The sequence below is a fragment of the Dipodomys merriami genome, unplaced genomic scaffold (genome assembly GCF_024711535.1).
Source record: "Dipodomys merriami isolate MVZ:Mamm:240054 unplaced genomic scaffold, mDipMer1.0.p SCAF_38, whole genome shotgun sequence".
Lineage (NCBI taxonomy): Eukaryota > Metazoa > Chordata > Mammalia > Rodentia > Heteromyidae > Dipodomys > Dipodomys merriami.
Window position 1 is genome coordinate 10,303,829 of NW_027205381.1, and position 13,554 is coordinate 10,317,382.

At 37.3% G+C, this 13,554-nt stretch overlaps 1 protein-coding gene across 6 annotated transcripts in view; it reads right to left on the bottom strand.

The window, feature by feature from the left end:
* Nucleotides 1-13,554, bottom strand: part of Fat3 (FAT atypical cadherin 3) — a 694,044-nt gene that overhangs the window by 575,586 nt on the left and 104,904 nt on the right. The window contains exon 1 of one of the 6 annotated variants that reach the window (XM_069989541.1): nucleotides 11,358-11,423. The exons of the other annotated variants lie outside the window; for them this stretch is intronic. The gene's annotated coding sequence lies outside the window, so the exon portion shown is untranslated. Of the gene's footprint in view, nucleotides 1-11,357; nucleotides 11,424-13,554 lie in introns of those variants that run through there. 6 annotated transcript variants of the gene reach the window in all.

Here is a 13,554-nt window from a genome sequence, read left to right on the forward strand (position 1 = left end):
CCCCATCTACTCAACTCCCTGCCCCCCAAGTCCGTTTTCAACATAGTATCTTGTACATCTCATTGTTACAATGGGTCAGCCTGTAGCCTTATTTCAGCATTTTCCGTCCCCTCCCAAATTGGAAAAATATATATACAAGATGCAGGGCACAGGAATCAAATACAGTGAAAACAGGGGTTATACCATGGGGAAAGAATATACAAAAGAAACAAAAAAATCACATAGTACATTATAAATACATTGAAAACAACAGAAAAAAAGATAAAACCACTTGTGTCCCTATCTTGGGGCTCATTTCGCTTAGTATCATCTTTTTTTCCCTCATTTTTCTTTTCTTTTTTTACATTTTTTTATTGTGAAAATACTGTACAGAGGGGTTACAATTACAAGAGCAAGGTAATGAGTACATTTCTTATCAAGCATTGTTGCCTCCTCCTTTGTTTCCCCTTAACATCCCTTCCCATCTCTCCCCCACCCACCCCCGACCCCACCAAAGTTGTAAAGTTCGTTTTTCAACATAATGTCTTGTACATCTCATTGTTGCAATGGGTCAACCTGTATCACTATTTAAACAATTTGTTTTTTCCCTTCTCCTCCCCAAATTATACCAACATCAAATACAGTGAAAACAGGGGTTATACCATGGGGGAAGGACATTCAAAGCAACAAAGAAATCATCTTATAAATATGTCAGAAACAATAGTAAGAAAGAAAAACCATTTGAGTCCTTATTTGGGGGTTCATTTTGCCTAACATCAACTCATCGTCATATGTACATTGCTTCTGACCTTTTCTGCTTGTCCTAGACATGTACTAGTTATTGCAAATAAGGGAAACATGAGACCTATGTTTCTTTGGGTCTGCTTACTTACTGTTTCCAAGTCTTAACATTTCCTAACAAATGGGGCAATGTCATTCTTTCTGATGGAGGCACAGAATATCAACATATATATATCACATTTTCTTGATCCATTTATCTACTGAGGGGACTCTGGGTTGGTTCCATATCGTAGCTATGGTAAATAATGCTGCAATAAACATAGTTGTGCTAGTAGCTTTAGTATGGCCTTGTTTGTGATCGTTTGGATAAATGCCCAAAACTGGGATTGCTGGGTCATAGGGGAGCTCTATGTATAGTCTTTTGAGGAATCTCCATATGGCTTTCCAAAGTGGCTGAACAAGTTTACACTCCCACCAACAATGCAGTCTGTATAATATCTTTACAATAAAACTATATACAAAAAATTAAACAATAATATATATAATTATATATATGGAAAGAGAGAGGGGGGAGAAACTGGGCTTATCTTTATCTTTGTCCAAATTCCTTGGCCTTAAGCTAAAAAATGCATTAAGTTCATCTTGAATACTGGTTTTACAAATGAATAACTGACCAAGTCTAGGGAAGGCAATATTCACTTTTGCTTTATGGCTAAATCCTCATGAAATCTGCACTGTTATTATATTCTTGCATGTTTTGTAATGACAACGGTTGCACACAGTATATAAACACTGTGCCTCATTTGTGAACATTCATGTACATAACTGACAGGGCAGAAGGGAAAAATAGGTTGATGGAGCAGAAAAAGGTAACGAATGTAGACTGAGATAGACATGTCAAAAAAGGACAGGTGTATTTAGTGGTCTATTAGGGGTATAGTTGTGTTTCAGTATTTAGAGTACCTGAATGGAGGTTGAAATAAATTTATAGTAAATATTTTTAAAAAGAAAGAGAGAAGGATATTGGCCAGGTGAGACAAGGAGGAGGAGGAGGAAAATGAGAAGAAAGAAGAGAAAGAGGAGGACAAAAGGAGGAGAAAGAGAAAGAGGATAATAATAATAAAGCAAAAAAGGTAAATTTTATTGTATCTATTCTGTGCATCTGAGGAGTACTTGTATACAGCTCTGGGCTTGAACTAAGCCTAGGCACTGTGCTTTAGCTGTTTGCTTTTCATTGGTTAACTAGAGTTAAGAGTCCCATAAACTCTTCTTCCTAGTCCTCAGATCTCAATATTCCTGAGTTGCAAGTCTTTTTTTTAATTGTGAAAATACCGTACAAAGGCATTGCAATTACATGGGCAAGGTAATGAGTACATTTCTTATTAAGCATTGTTGCCTCCTCCTTTGTTTCCTCTTCTCATCCATCCACCTTCCCAACCCCCAGCCAAAGTTGTAAAGTTCATTTTTCAACATAACAACTTGTACATCTCATTGTTGCAATGGGTCCACCTGTATCCCTATTTAAATGATTTGTTTTTTCCCTTCCCCTCCACAAATTATACCAACATCAAATACAATGAAAGCAGGGGTTATACCGTGGGGGAGGGACATACAAAGCAACAAAGATACCATCTTATAAACATGTTAGAAACAATTGCATGAAAGAAAAAAACATTTGAATATTTATCTTAGGGTTCATTTCACCTAACATCAACTTATCTGACTTTTTCTGCTTGACTCAGACATATACTAGTTATTGCAAATAAGGGAAACCATGGGACCTATGTATCTTTGGGCCTGGCTTATTTCACTTAATATAATTTTTTCCAAGTCTTTCCATTTCCTAACAAATGAGGCAATGCAAGTCTTACAGGTGTGAGTCGTGGTGTTCAGCAAGCTTTCTAACTTAATAGCTCTGTCAACCAGTGGATTTCTACTCTTCCTCAGCAAAATTATCTTTCATGCAACTCTAGCCACAAGATGCAAGATGTGTACAGTTTTTGCTGGAAGGAACCAGGGAAACTGTGTCCCAATGCACTGTTTGGGGCTGTCAAGTCTGGCAGGTAGTCAGAAAAGATCAAGTCATCTTGTCATCATCACACCTTAATCACTTCACAGGCTGCATGACTTTCACCTGCTCCAAATGTCAAACACCAATCCCCAGAGAACGTGCAATTTCTACAGAGTTCCTCAGAGATTTGACAAACTTTATCTTACTCATTCGAAATGGTTTTTAAATGTTATTACGCTAAGGGTCCTAGCTCCTAGAAATATCTGCTAGAATCCTCCTCAGATTCCTATGTCAATTTCCCCGGAAGGACTCTGGGCATCTCACAAGTGGTTTCTGCTTAAAGAAACTTCTGCAGTAATTGCTCTTTTCTTCAGTGTATCTTTAGCTCAATTACAGCACCATAAATTGGGTTAGAGGCCCACATTCATTCATATTTGACCATAAGGCTATGAGGGTGTAGTTTACAAATTAAGATTTGTAGCAACTCTATACAGATTTTCAAAGACATTTCATATACTTACAGTCTCAAAGTTTATGGCCTTGAGCCTTAACCAACTAAAGGATTAAATTTAACTTACACTGCCTGAGAATAAATAGCAGGTGTAAAAACTCAAATATGAGTTTACAAAAAGTAGTATAAACCAAGCAAAATATTCCAAAGATGGTTGCATTTAGATATCTTCTCTCCACTAAAAACTATTCAAGTGCAATCTTCAAATCTTAGCCATCCACAAAACAGTAAAGACAGGTGTGAATGCCTGCCCCACCCCCCCTCTTCCCTCTCCCTCTCCTTCTCTCTGCTGGTACCAGGGCCTGAACTCAAACTCCAGCTCTTGATGAAAATTTTGCTCACTGCTTTGTACTTCTAGTTGAGCCACACCTCCAGTCTGGTATTATTGCTGCTTAATTGGAGATGAAACCTTGCAGACTTTCTACCCAGACTGATTTTTCAAGTGATATTCAGATTTCAGACTCTTGAGCAGCTAGGATTAAAGATGAGACACCAGTGCCCAGCTCTAATGCTACTTCTTTCTCTCTCAGATAAGCTGTCCTCTTTTTAAGATTTTCTTTTCTTTTTGCTTTCGCTTTCTTTTGTCTAATTTTATCACTTTAATTGTATATCTTAATATGCTAATTTGATAACTGTTAATTAAAAATTTAATAGAGTCTAGATCTAAAAATAACCAAGATTTTTTTGAAATATTTTTCCCTCTCTCCTCTAAGAACTTCTCTATTTTATGTGCCAAGTTCAATCTAGTTACATAATTTATTATCTCTGGGGATTTGAGTTTTATAAGTCCAATAACATCATTCTGTAGAAAAGAGAGGGGAAAAAAGACGTTTTCATTCCTATTACATTCAACCTCTGTGCAGATGGGGAAGGAAGGAAGGAAGGAAGGATGGAAAGAAGACAGGCAGGCAGAAAGAAAGAAAAAGAAAGAAAGAGAGAGAGAAAGAAAGGAAGGAAGGAAGGAAGGAAGGAAGGAAGGAAGGAAGGAAGGAAGGAAGGAAGGAAGGAAGGAAGGAAGGAAGGAAGGAAGGAAGGAAGGAAGGGAGGGAGGTAGGAAGGAAGGGAAGGAGGGAGGGTGGGAGGGAGGGAGGGAGGGAGGGAAGGTGGGAAGAAGGAAGGAAAGAGACACAGCCACAGCAGGAAGGAGGGAGGAAGGGTGGGTCTCAGTTTCATTTGAATAAAATCTGTACCCCTTAAAAAATAAGAGCTGGATCTTGAGTTTTATCTGAATCCTTTCCTCACACAGAAAATATGCAAGAGAGCTCAATATAAAGTTCCAAATCAATAAACTCGTTAATCATTGTATTAAAAGCCTTTAGCCACAGAATGTGTGAGCCTGCATTTTCCAAATTCTTGCTTCCATGAATGGATAAAATAGCTGTGGGGAAAGGGCTTCCTTCTATATGCCAGGAGTACCTGGGACCAGTCCTAAAATAAACTAACTCTGCCTAAAAGTAATCTCCCAAATGCATTTTATATGAAAATCCTCAGTTCCCACTTGATAGAGTTTTGATTCAGTGAGCCATGGAGCCCAGGAGTTTGTAATTGTGATGTTAAATTTGGGGACTGCTGCTATAACCCTGGTTGGAGAGCCACAATGCACTTCAGAAAAATAAAAGCTAAAGGAAAATTATTCCTATTAAAAAACCTACCCACTTCCTCTAGCCCAACATTTCAAACACATTTCAGCCATCATGGAAATTCCATCTGTTCTTTGTCCTTCATCTCCAACAGTTAATATTGTTCCACTAAATACACTGTAGAAAATATAAATTTAAGCAAATTGAGGATTTTATGACCATCATATACTTAGATCATATATATATATATATATATATATATGATTAGAAATGGCAAATGACAATAGTAGATACACCACACAGTAGGTATCTATAGAAAAATAATGCTCTGGTAGAGCTTAGTTCATATATATAGCTCACTCTTCCCTTCCCTTCCACGTACATCTACAGAACACTACATTAAAAGGAATTTCTAAGGCAGATTCACATAGTACTTGAAATCTTCAATCTTGTAAGCTACTGTGCTCTGGGGACTATGTCATTCTCATTTTTCTGACAGCCTCAATGAATCAATGCTTGCTGCATGGGCTGATGAGAGCAAGTGCAGCAATATTATACTTACTGAACACATAAAAGCCTTGAAGTTGTCATTAAAGATTTGTAAAGCAACATGAATTGAAGCAAAAATAACTTAGTGGTGTTGAATGTCTCAGACATCCAAAATTGTTGGATGATAGCATTTTGCAATTATTTCCTCACTTAGTATTTCTTGTTCACTGTTTGCCAGTTTGACTTATTCCGAAGTATCAGCCAATTACACGCAATCAATCTGGATAATTAAAGAAATCCAAAACACAAACTCAGGGGAAAGCTTTTGTGATATTTTATCTCATAACTGTGATAATTTAACAATTACTAGAAGGAAAAGATTCTTGCTTGCTATCTTACTATCTTATTGCCCAACACCTTTCATAGAAGTTTTCAACAATTGCACAGGATTTTTAACAATGTGTGTAGGTTGCATTTCAGCAAATGTTCAAAGTGCTAGCCATATCAGCTACAGCATATACTACAAGCAAGAGTCATGAATGGAGGAATGAGTTAGTGAACTTTACATTATGCGCCCATCTGGTGAACCCAGATCTCAAGAGTATCTATCTGTTCCATAACTAACTGTAATATATTCTTCAAACCTGATTTTGCTGTGCCCACAAATTGACTAAAAGCAAAAGAAAAGCTTGACAATCTGCCTCTATTTTGTGTGGCTTTGCTCCAACCTATTCTCTCTGTAGTCACTTTGTATACACCTGGGAATCTGGGAAGGATTTATTACTATTAATAATATCTTTATGGGGACAAAAACTACACTTGATACTGAGCAGTGATGACAAGATAACTTCTCTGGAAACCTTCTCGAAAAAATGACTAAAATAATGATGGGTCGATCAATGTACACTTTAATCAGTACTGCTTTATAATTATGTATATCTCTCTTCTCTGACCCCTTCCCTGTCTATGTAAATGCATATAGTTCATATCCTATTCAAGGTTGAAGAAGAACTTAAGGGGTTGTCTTCCTGTGTCTGACATAGAATGAATGAATCTCCTTCTTCTACCCTTTGCCATGCCTCTTACAGGGTAAGAGGTTGGGCCTGAAGCAGACCTGACAGGTGGAACTCCTGTAGTTTGGGCTTGGGAGCTAAGAACTGGTCCAAAAAGCCAGATAATGGCAAACCAGATGACTGAGATTGTTAACTATGAATATTTTGGCCACTCTGTCTCTAATTCTTTGTCCATTTGAACATATAGTTCATGTGTCTACCTTTGAAGATGGATGAAGATAAGCTGAAGTATTATCTTCTCATGGTAACTGTGCCATGTAACACATGTCCTTTCTTTGCCTTCAATGTGTCTCCTTATCTTTTGTATAGGGACAGGATGTGTGAACTAGAGGAAGGAATAGCTGGGAAAGATGTGAGCTATAAAAGTATATAAGAATGAGGTTGAAAACGAACTTTACAACTTTCCTGCAGGGGAAGGGGGGTTGGGTTGGGAGGGTGGGAGGAGGGTGGGATGGGAAGGGGAAACAAAGGAGGAGGCTTCAATGCTTGATAAGAAATGTACTCATTATCTTGCCCATGTAATTGTAACCCCTCTGTACAGTATTTTCACAACTTAAAAAAAGGAAAAAAAAAAAAAAGAATGACTATTCAGTCTTGAGCCTACACTAGCAACCATGAAAAAAGCACAAATATTTGCAGTTGAGTTCACTCCAAGCCACCAGGAAGCATTTTACATTCAGATATACTTAACATTTCTGAAGAACGCTCCATCTCTTTTCTCTACCAGCCCTATGTCTTTGCAAGTCTACCTTTTCCAGCTCACAAGACAACTTTCCTTCCTGATGTTCATGAAGTTTAAAAATAAAATCCTTCAGTTTTCAAGAAAAATTGCCAATCTGTGGCTGTTCATCTGTTGCAGGCAACACTGAAAGAAAGAATGTCCATTTGGGGAAAATATTAAATATTCCTTAGAAAATAATAATTGTATTAAAGGAGAACAGTTTCCCTACATTTATATTTTCACATATTTGGAGGGAAAAGAAAATACTTTACTCATGCATGTTCCTGGTTGTCTTCACTCAGTTTTTCATTGTTATTGCCATTAGCCCTAAGTAGGCAATAGGTTCTAGAATTCTGGCTATATTGAAATGAGTCTAATGCCATGTCAAGATTCAAGATCATCATTCCTGAAGCCCCAAATTACCTGTCATGGCCTCAGTGGCAATGTGCTCAATAATACATATAGACAATGTCACTGGCTAATACCTAGTCTGTTTCAATTAAACCATGATTCTCCCTCTTCTAAGGGAAAAGGGTCTATAGGGGAGAAAAACTAGAATGTGGAAAATCAGAATTCAAAGCTACAATGGGACCTTTGAGTAGTTTATTCAGCACAAAGCAGCTAAGGGTGTCATAGTCTGGACCTATAATCAAAGGAGAACTGACTGATACAGAATGATTCCAACATGGGTCTTCATCAGATTCTCTCCTCAAAATAAAGAAAAAAGCAAGCAATATATAATTCCAGCTGCAATTTACTTTCATATGCATTTTCAGTTTCATTTTCAGAGGCATTAAAAATAGATTGACGATTTGGTTGTATAATTGGCCAAGACAAATTGAAGTAGTTAATTGTAGAGCATTTAAGATGTACACCATCTCTAGTGTAACATGTGAAGCATGCATACTTGGAGGCATGCCAAGGGGATGCTACAAAGAAGAATTTTGTCAATAGAAAAACAGACATTCAGATTACTTTTTTTTTAATGGTTGAACTTAAGGTCTCAGCCCTGTCCCTGTACCTATCTATGCTCAAGGCTAGTGCTCTACCATTTGAGCCATAGATCCACTTCCGAATTTTGAGTGGTTAATGGGAAATAAGAGTCTCACAGGACTTTTCTTTTCTTTTTTATGGTTTAGTTTTTTTTGTTTCTTTATTTGTTCAACATTTTAATATGAATGCATGTACAGTGGTAACATTAAAATTATTAATCAAAAGACAAATAATTGCAAAGTCATAGAAACATATCAGACTTTCAATAGTTAGCACTTATGATGCTAATAATAATTTTGATGAAGAGGATGATGACCACAGTGTACCCTGATAATGACAATGTTGTGATTGAAAAGGAAAAACTTTACACATTTTTGAAGCTAGATTTCCCACAATGAATACATAGTAATAAACAGCATTGGATTACATACAATAAGAATAACAAGAGGAGAGTTTCAATATCAAGAAATACAATCACAGGACTTTTCTGCGCTGGCTGGCTTCAAGTCGCCATGCTCAGATCTCAGCTTCCTGAGTAGCTAAGATTACAGGTGTGAACCACCAATGCCCAGTAGGTTTCATGTTTAAAAAAAATCAAGACAACTAATAAATTTACTTTTGGTATACATTTCTTCAAGGACCCACAGTTACATTCCTGCCTCCTTATCTTAAGGCACAAACTGTGTCATATGCACTGAGTTATGAGCAGACAGTCTTCTTTTTATTTCCTAGGTAATCTCACCTTCCTGCCATTTTTTAATACTAATTCTGCTTGGTGTAAGACATATTTGAGAGTAGTAGACTCTACAGAGATATTGGCTGTCATGCAAGATTTTCTTTTTTTTGTTATATTCTTATGTATAAGTAGTTGTACTAAGTGGTAACCATTCAAAATGTCAGTTAGTGATCAATATTACCTCCTTCATGATTTTTTCCCATCTCCTCAATTCCAGCATTTTCTCTTTACCATCTTTTTCACCATAAATATATAATTATTAGACAACCCTAGGAAATAGCTCAATGATTTCATCATTTTTTGCATAATATATGGGATTTAAAATAAAACATTTCACTTAAGATCAATGTATTATTAAAGATTTTATCACAAAGTTAATTAAATATAACTAATGATAATATATAATAATATAATTTTAACAATATTCATTATATATGAAGGCAAATTTCAACTTTTCTCCATCTATGACTAAAATATGCTGTTTAATTTACTTTAAATTTATTTTACAAGAAATTTTTACAAGAAATTTGCTATCTTTAGGATCAAGTGCATGTAACTATGTATAATGGGTTACTCTGTCCAATATTGTATCAAAAATAGCATAAACTTTGTGACATTACAGTTGAAATATCTACATCCCATCATTGTTCAACTTGTTTCTTTTTAATTTTCATGGTTTCACAACTAAATCTGAAATCATCTCTTAACAAATAAGTATAGAGTAAACATGAATAATTTTCATCTCAGTAAGAACGAAATTGAAGCCGGGCGTCAGTGGCTCACGCTTGTAATTCTAGCTACTCAGGAGGCTCAGATATGAGGATCGTGATTCAAAGCCAGCCCAGGCAGGGAAGTCCATGAGACTCTTTTTTTTTTAATTTAATTTTATTTTATTTGTGAACATACTGTACAGAGGAGTTACAATTACATGGGCAGGATAATGCATACATTTCTTACCAAGCATTGCAGCCTCCTCCTTTGTTTACCCTTCACATCCCTTCCCAGCTTCCCCCCTCCCCCCCAATCCCAATCCTTCTCCTTCCCCCCCCTCCCCCCCGCACCGACGTTGTAAAGCTCGTTTTGGACATGACAACTTGTACTTCTCATTGTTGCAACAGGTCCACCTGTATCCTTAAACAACTGGTTTTTCCCCATCTCCTCCACAAGTTATACTGACATCAAATATAGTGAAAGCAGGGGTTATACTGTGGGGGAGGGACGTACAAAGCAACAAAGAGATAATCTTATAAATGCGTTAGAAACACATGCATGAAAGAAAAAAACCTTAAAATACACATCTAAAGGTTCATTTTCCTGACATCACATTATCTGACCTTTTCCGCTTGACTCATACATATACTAGATATTACAAATAAGGGAAACCATGGGACCTATGTTTCTTTGGGCCTGGCTTACGTCACTTAATAGTTTACAAACAAGACCACACTAAAGCTACCAGCACAACTATGTTTATTGTAGCATTATTTACCATAGCTAAGATATGGAACCAACCCAGATGCCCCTCAGTAGATGAAAGGATCAAGAAAATGTGGTATATATACACAATGGAATTCTATGCCTCCATCAGAAAAAATGACATTGCACCATTTGTTAGGAAATGGAAAAACTTGGAAAAAATCCATGAGACTCTTATCTCCAATAAACCACCAGAGAACCAGAAGTGGCACTGTGGCTCAAGTGGTAGAGCCCTAGCCTTGAACTGAAGAGCTGAGGGACAGTGCCCAGGCCCAGAGTTCCAAGCCCCATGCCAAAAATAAATAAATAAATAAACAGTACCAAATTGAATTAAGAAGGTAGCCTGTTGCACATTTTTAGTTCCTAATAGCCTGGGTACTAATGTACCCAGATTGAAAATCCTCCCCAAATAATCTCAAGACTATTAGAGAGATGATCATTTTTATGTTCCTAGTCATCTTCATTATATTTCAGTTTCAATCTCTCTTATGTTCCCTGTCCTCCCTCCAAAGGCTATGAAAGTAATGAGTTAAACTGTGTACATCTAAGAGTTAAAACAGGGTTAAGTTGTTTAATGTGGAAGGTACCATGTCTAACAATCAAGTGGCTAAGTCAGAAGCATGGTCATTTGAACTAATCTGCCCTTGGCTCAGAGTTTTCAAATAATTCCACTTTAAGAAAAAAAAGAAGAGTTCAAGTGAAAAGGTAGGAAAAGAGCTGTTTTTGACAACTAAGGAACAAAACAGCCCGTCTATGTGACCTTTAGAGAAAACACGTCCAGGAACCAGCTGGGTGCCTTAGGTCAGTTCCAAGACCCAGTAGTTTGGCTCTCTGGGAAGTTCTGCAAAGAGCTCTGGAGCAGCTTAGTGGTGAAATAAGAGCTAACCGAGCAGGAAATGGTAAAAGGCTATGGAGAATAGTGCCAAGTTGTAACAGCCTAGCTTCGAAACCAGAACCCTACGGAGCAACAAGAGCAAAACCCCGAACTCCAGTTTCCAGACCAACACTGTGAAGATTTTTATCAACAAGCCTGCATCACAATCTCACCTCACTTCCACTTCCAAAGACTTGAAATCTCTTTCTCTTCCGGCAAACCAAACCAGCAAATTTTTCTTGTTTCATACAATCAGAGCTCAGTTCTTTCTGTAATTGGAAAAATGATCAAATTTGGATTCGTTTGATAAAGTTTCTTATCAGTAGAAGGCTACTATCTCTATATTCTTATCTGAACCTTCACTAAAAAAATTGTATGATACAGCCTGTAATGCTAGTAACACAAGAGGCTAAGATCTGATGACCATAGTTCAAAGCAAGCCTAGGCAGAAAAGTCCATGAGACTCTTACCTCCAATTAACCAGCAAAAAGCTGGGAGAAGTGTGGCTCAAATGGCAGATAGCTCTAAATTGAAAAACCAAGCAAGAGACCCTAGATTCAAGCCCCAGATTGCAAGTATGTGCACGCATGTATGTGCATGTCAGTGCACAGAGCCATACACACAAACATTACACAATTCAATAAGTTATGCAAATGTGCTAATTAACTGAATTTACAAAATTCACTTATTGGATTAGACCAAGTATCAAATCATCTTTCAGTAGTTTTTACTGTTGGGCATTCCCTAATGTGGAGGTTTCACAAGTAGTGAATCCAATGCAATGCTACAGAGAGAACAAAAGTATAAAAAGGGGAAAGTATGCCATATGACCACATTCACAGAAAATGGCTCAGACATGCTCAGTATCCTCAGAAAACTGCCTCTAAAGAAGTCATCACACTAAAATCCGAAGTTTTTCTGGAGTAAGGCATAATATGGTCCTAAAGTTTCTGGTACCTTGCAAAACACACAATAAAAACCAAACTACTTAATATGTCAATAAGGCCTGAGGTATAATAATTTAAAAAAACAGTGCCAATAACACATTTTTTTAAAGTAGCTACCTAATAAAACCACAGTTTTACATGTAAAGTGATCAAAGATATATATATATATATATATATATGTGTGTGTATATATATATATATATATGCTATAATAAATATGGCATATCACCTCACAAAGAATCCTGTAGGGTTGGCCATGAAAAAATATGTAACTCATGAATTACTGTAAATTGGTGGGAAAAGGGTGTCTGAAATCTGAGAGAAAGTTGTTAAACGTTAGATGTGTGTGAAGCTACTGCTAACATATAAGCGTACTTTTTGTATTACTATGTAGGTTCAGCTTGGTGAAGTTTTCAGCACGCACCTAGTGTTCCTCCCAGAGGGCATTCCATGTAAGCAATCACTTGCTTCATGCTTATCTTTCTTACATCAATTGCTTTGGAACAAATTGGCATTTTCAAAACAAGTGTAGCAGTACTAACTTTACTGGGAATTGATTGCATGCATGTTATAAGTAGACTGAAGTTTGGAGATTAGAAAGCTGAGAAGGATTTCACCATCATCTATTCTGAGCCAGATCATCTTTTCTGTGCCAGTGACTGGCACTAGTAATTATAACTACTCAAGAGGGTAACATCTGAGTATCTAGGTTCAACACAGGCTGGGCAGAAAATTCTGTGAAAGTTTTATCTCCATTTAGCTGCCCAAAAGTTGTTAGTGGAGATGTGCCATAAGTGGTAGAAGACCAGTTCTGAGTGAAAAATTACGGCACAGCATCTAGACTCTGAGTTTAAGCCCCAGGACTGGCACACACAGACACAGATACACACACACACACACACACACACACACACACACACACACACACACACACACACACACACACACACACACACATTGACAATTAATGTTGAACGTTTTTTCAGTCTAAATTAAGGAGAGAACCAGAAGGAGGAAGGTTGTTTTTGTTTGTTTGTTTTAGTTTGTTTTTTGTCAATTGTGGGGCTTGAACTTTGGGCCTAGGCTCTGTCCCTCAGCTCTTCAGCTCAAGGCTAGCACTCTACCACTTAAGCCAGAGTGTCACTTCTAGTTTTCTAGTGGTTTATTGAAGATGAGTCTCATGGACTTTCCTGCCCAAGCTGGCTTTGAACTGTGATCCTCAGATCTCAGCTTCCTGAGTAGCTAGGATTACAGGCATAAGCCACAGGTACCCAGCAAGGAGGAAGTTTTTGATGGGAAAAACAAGTGCTTAGGTTACAAACAAGGCCCAAGTCCCTTGCTAAGATGTCTCAACTATTAAGAAAAGTCCATTTAGAGACCTTAAGAGTGATTAGGCAACTCAAAAAAGCACACTGCTTCTATT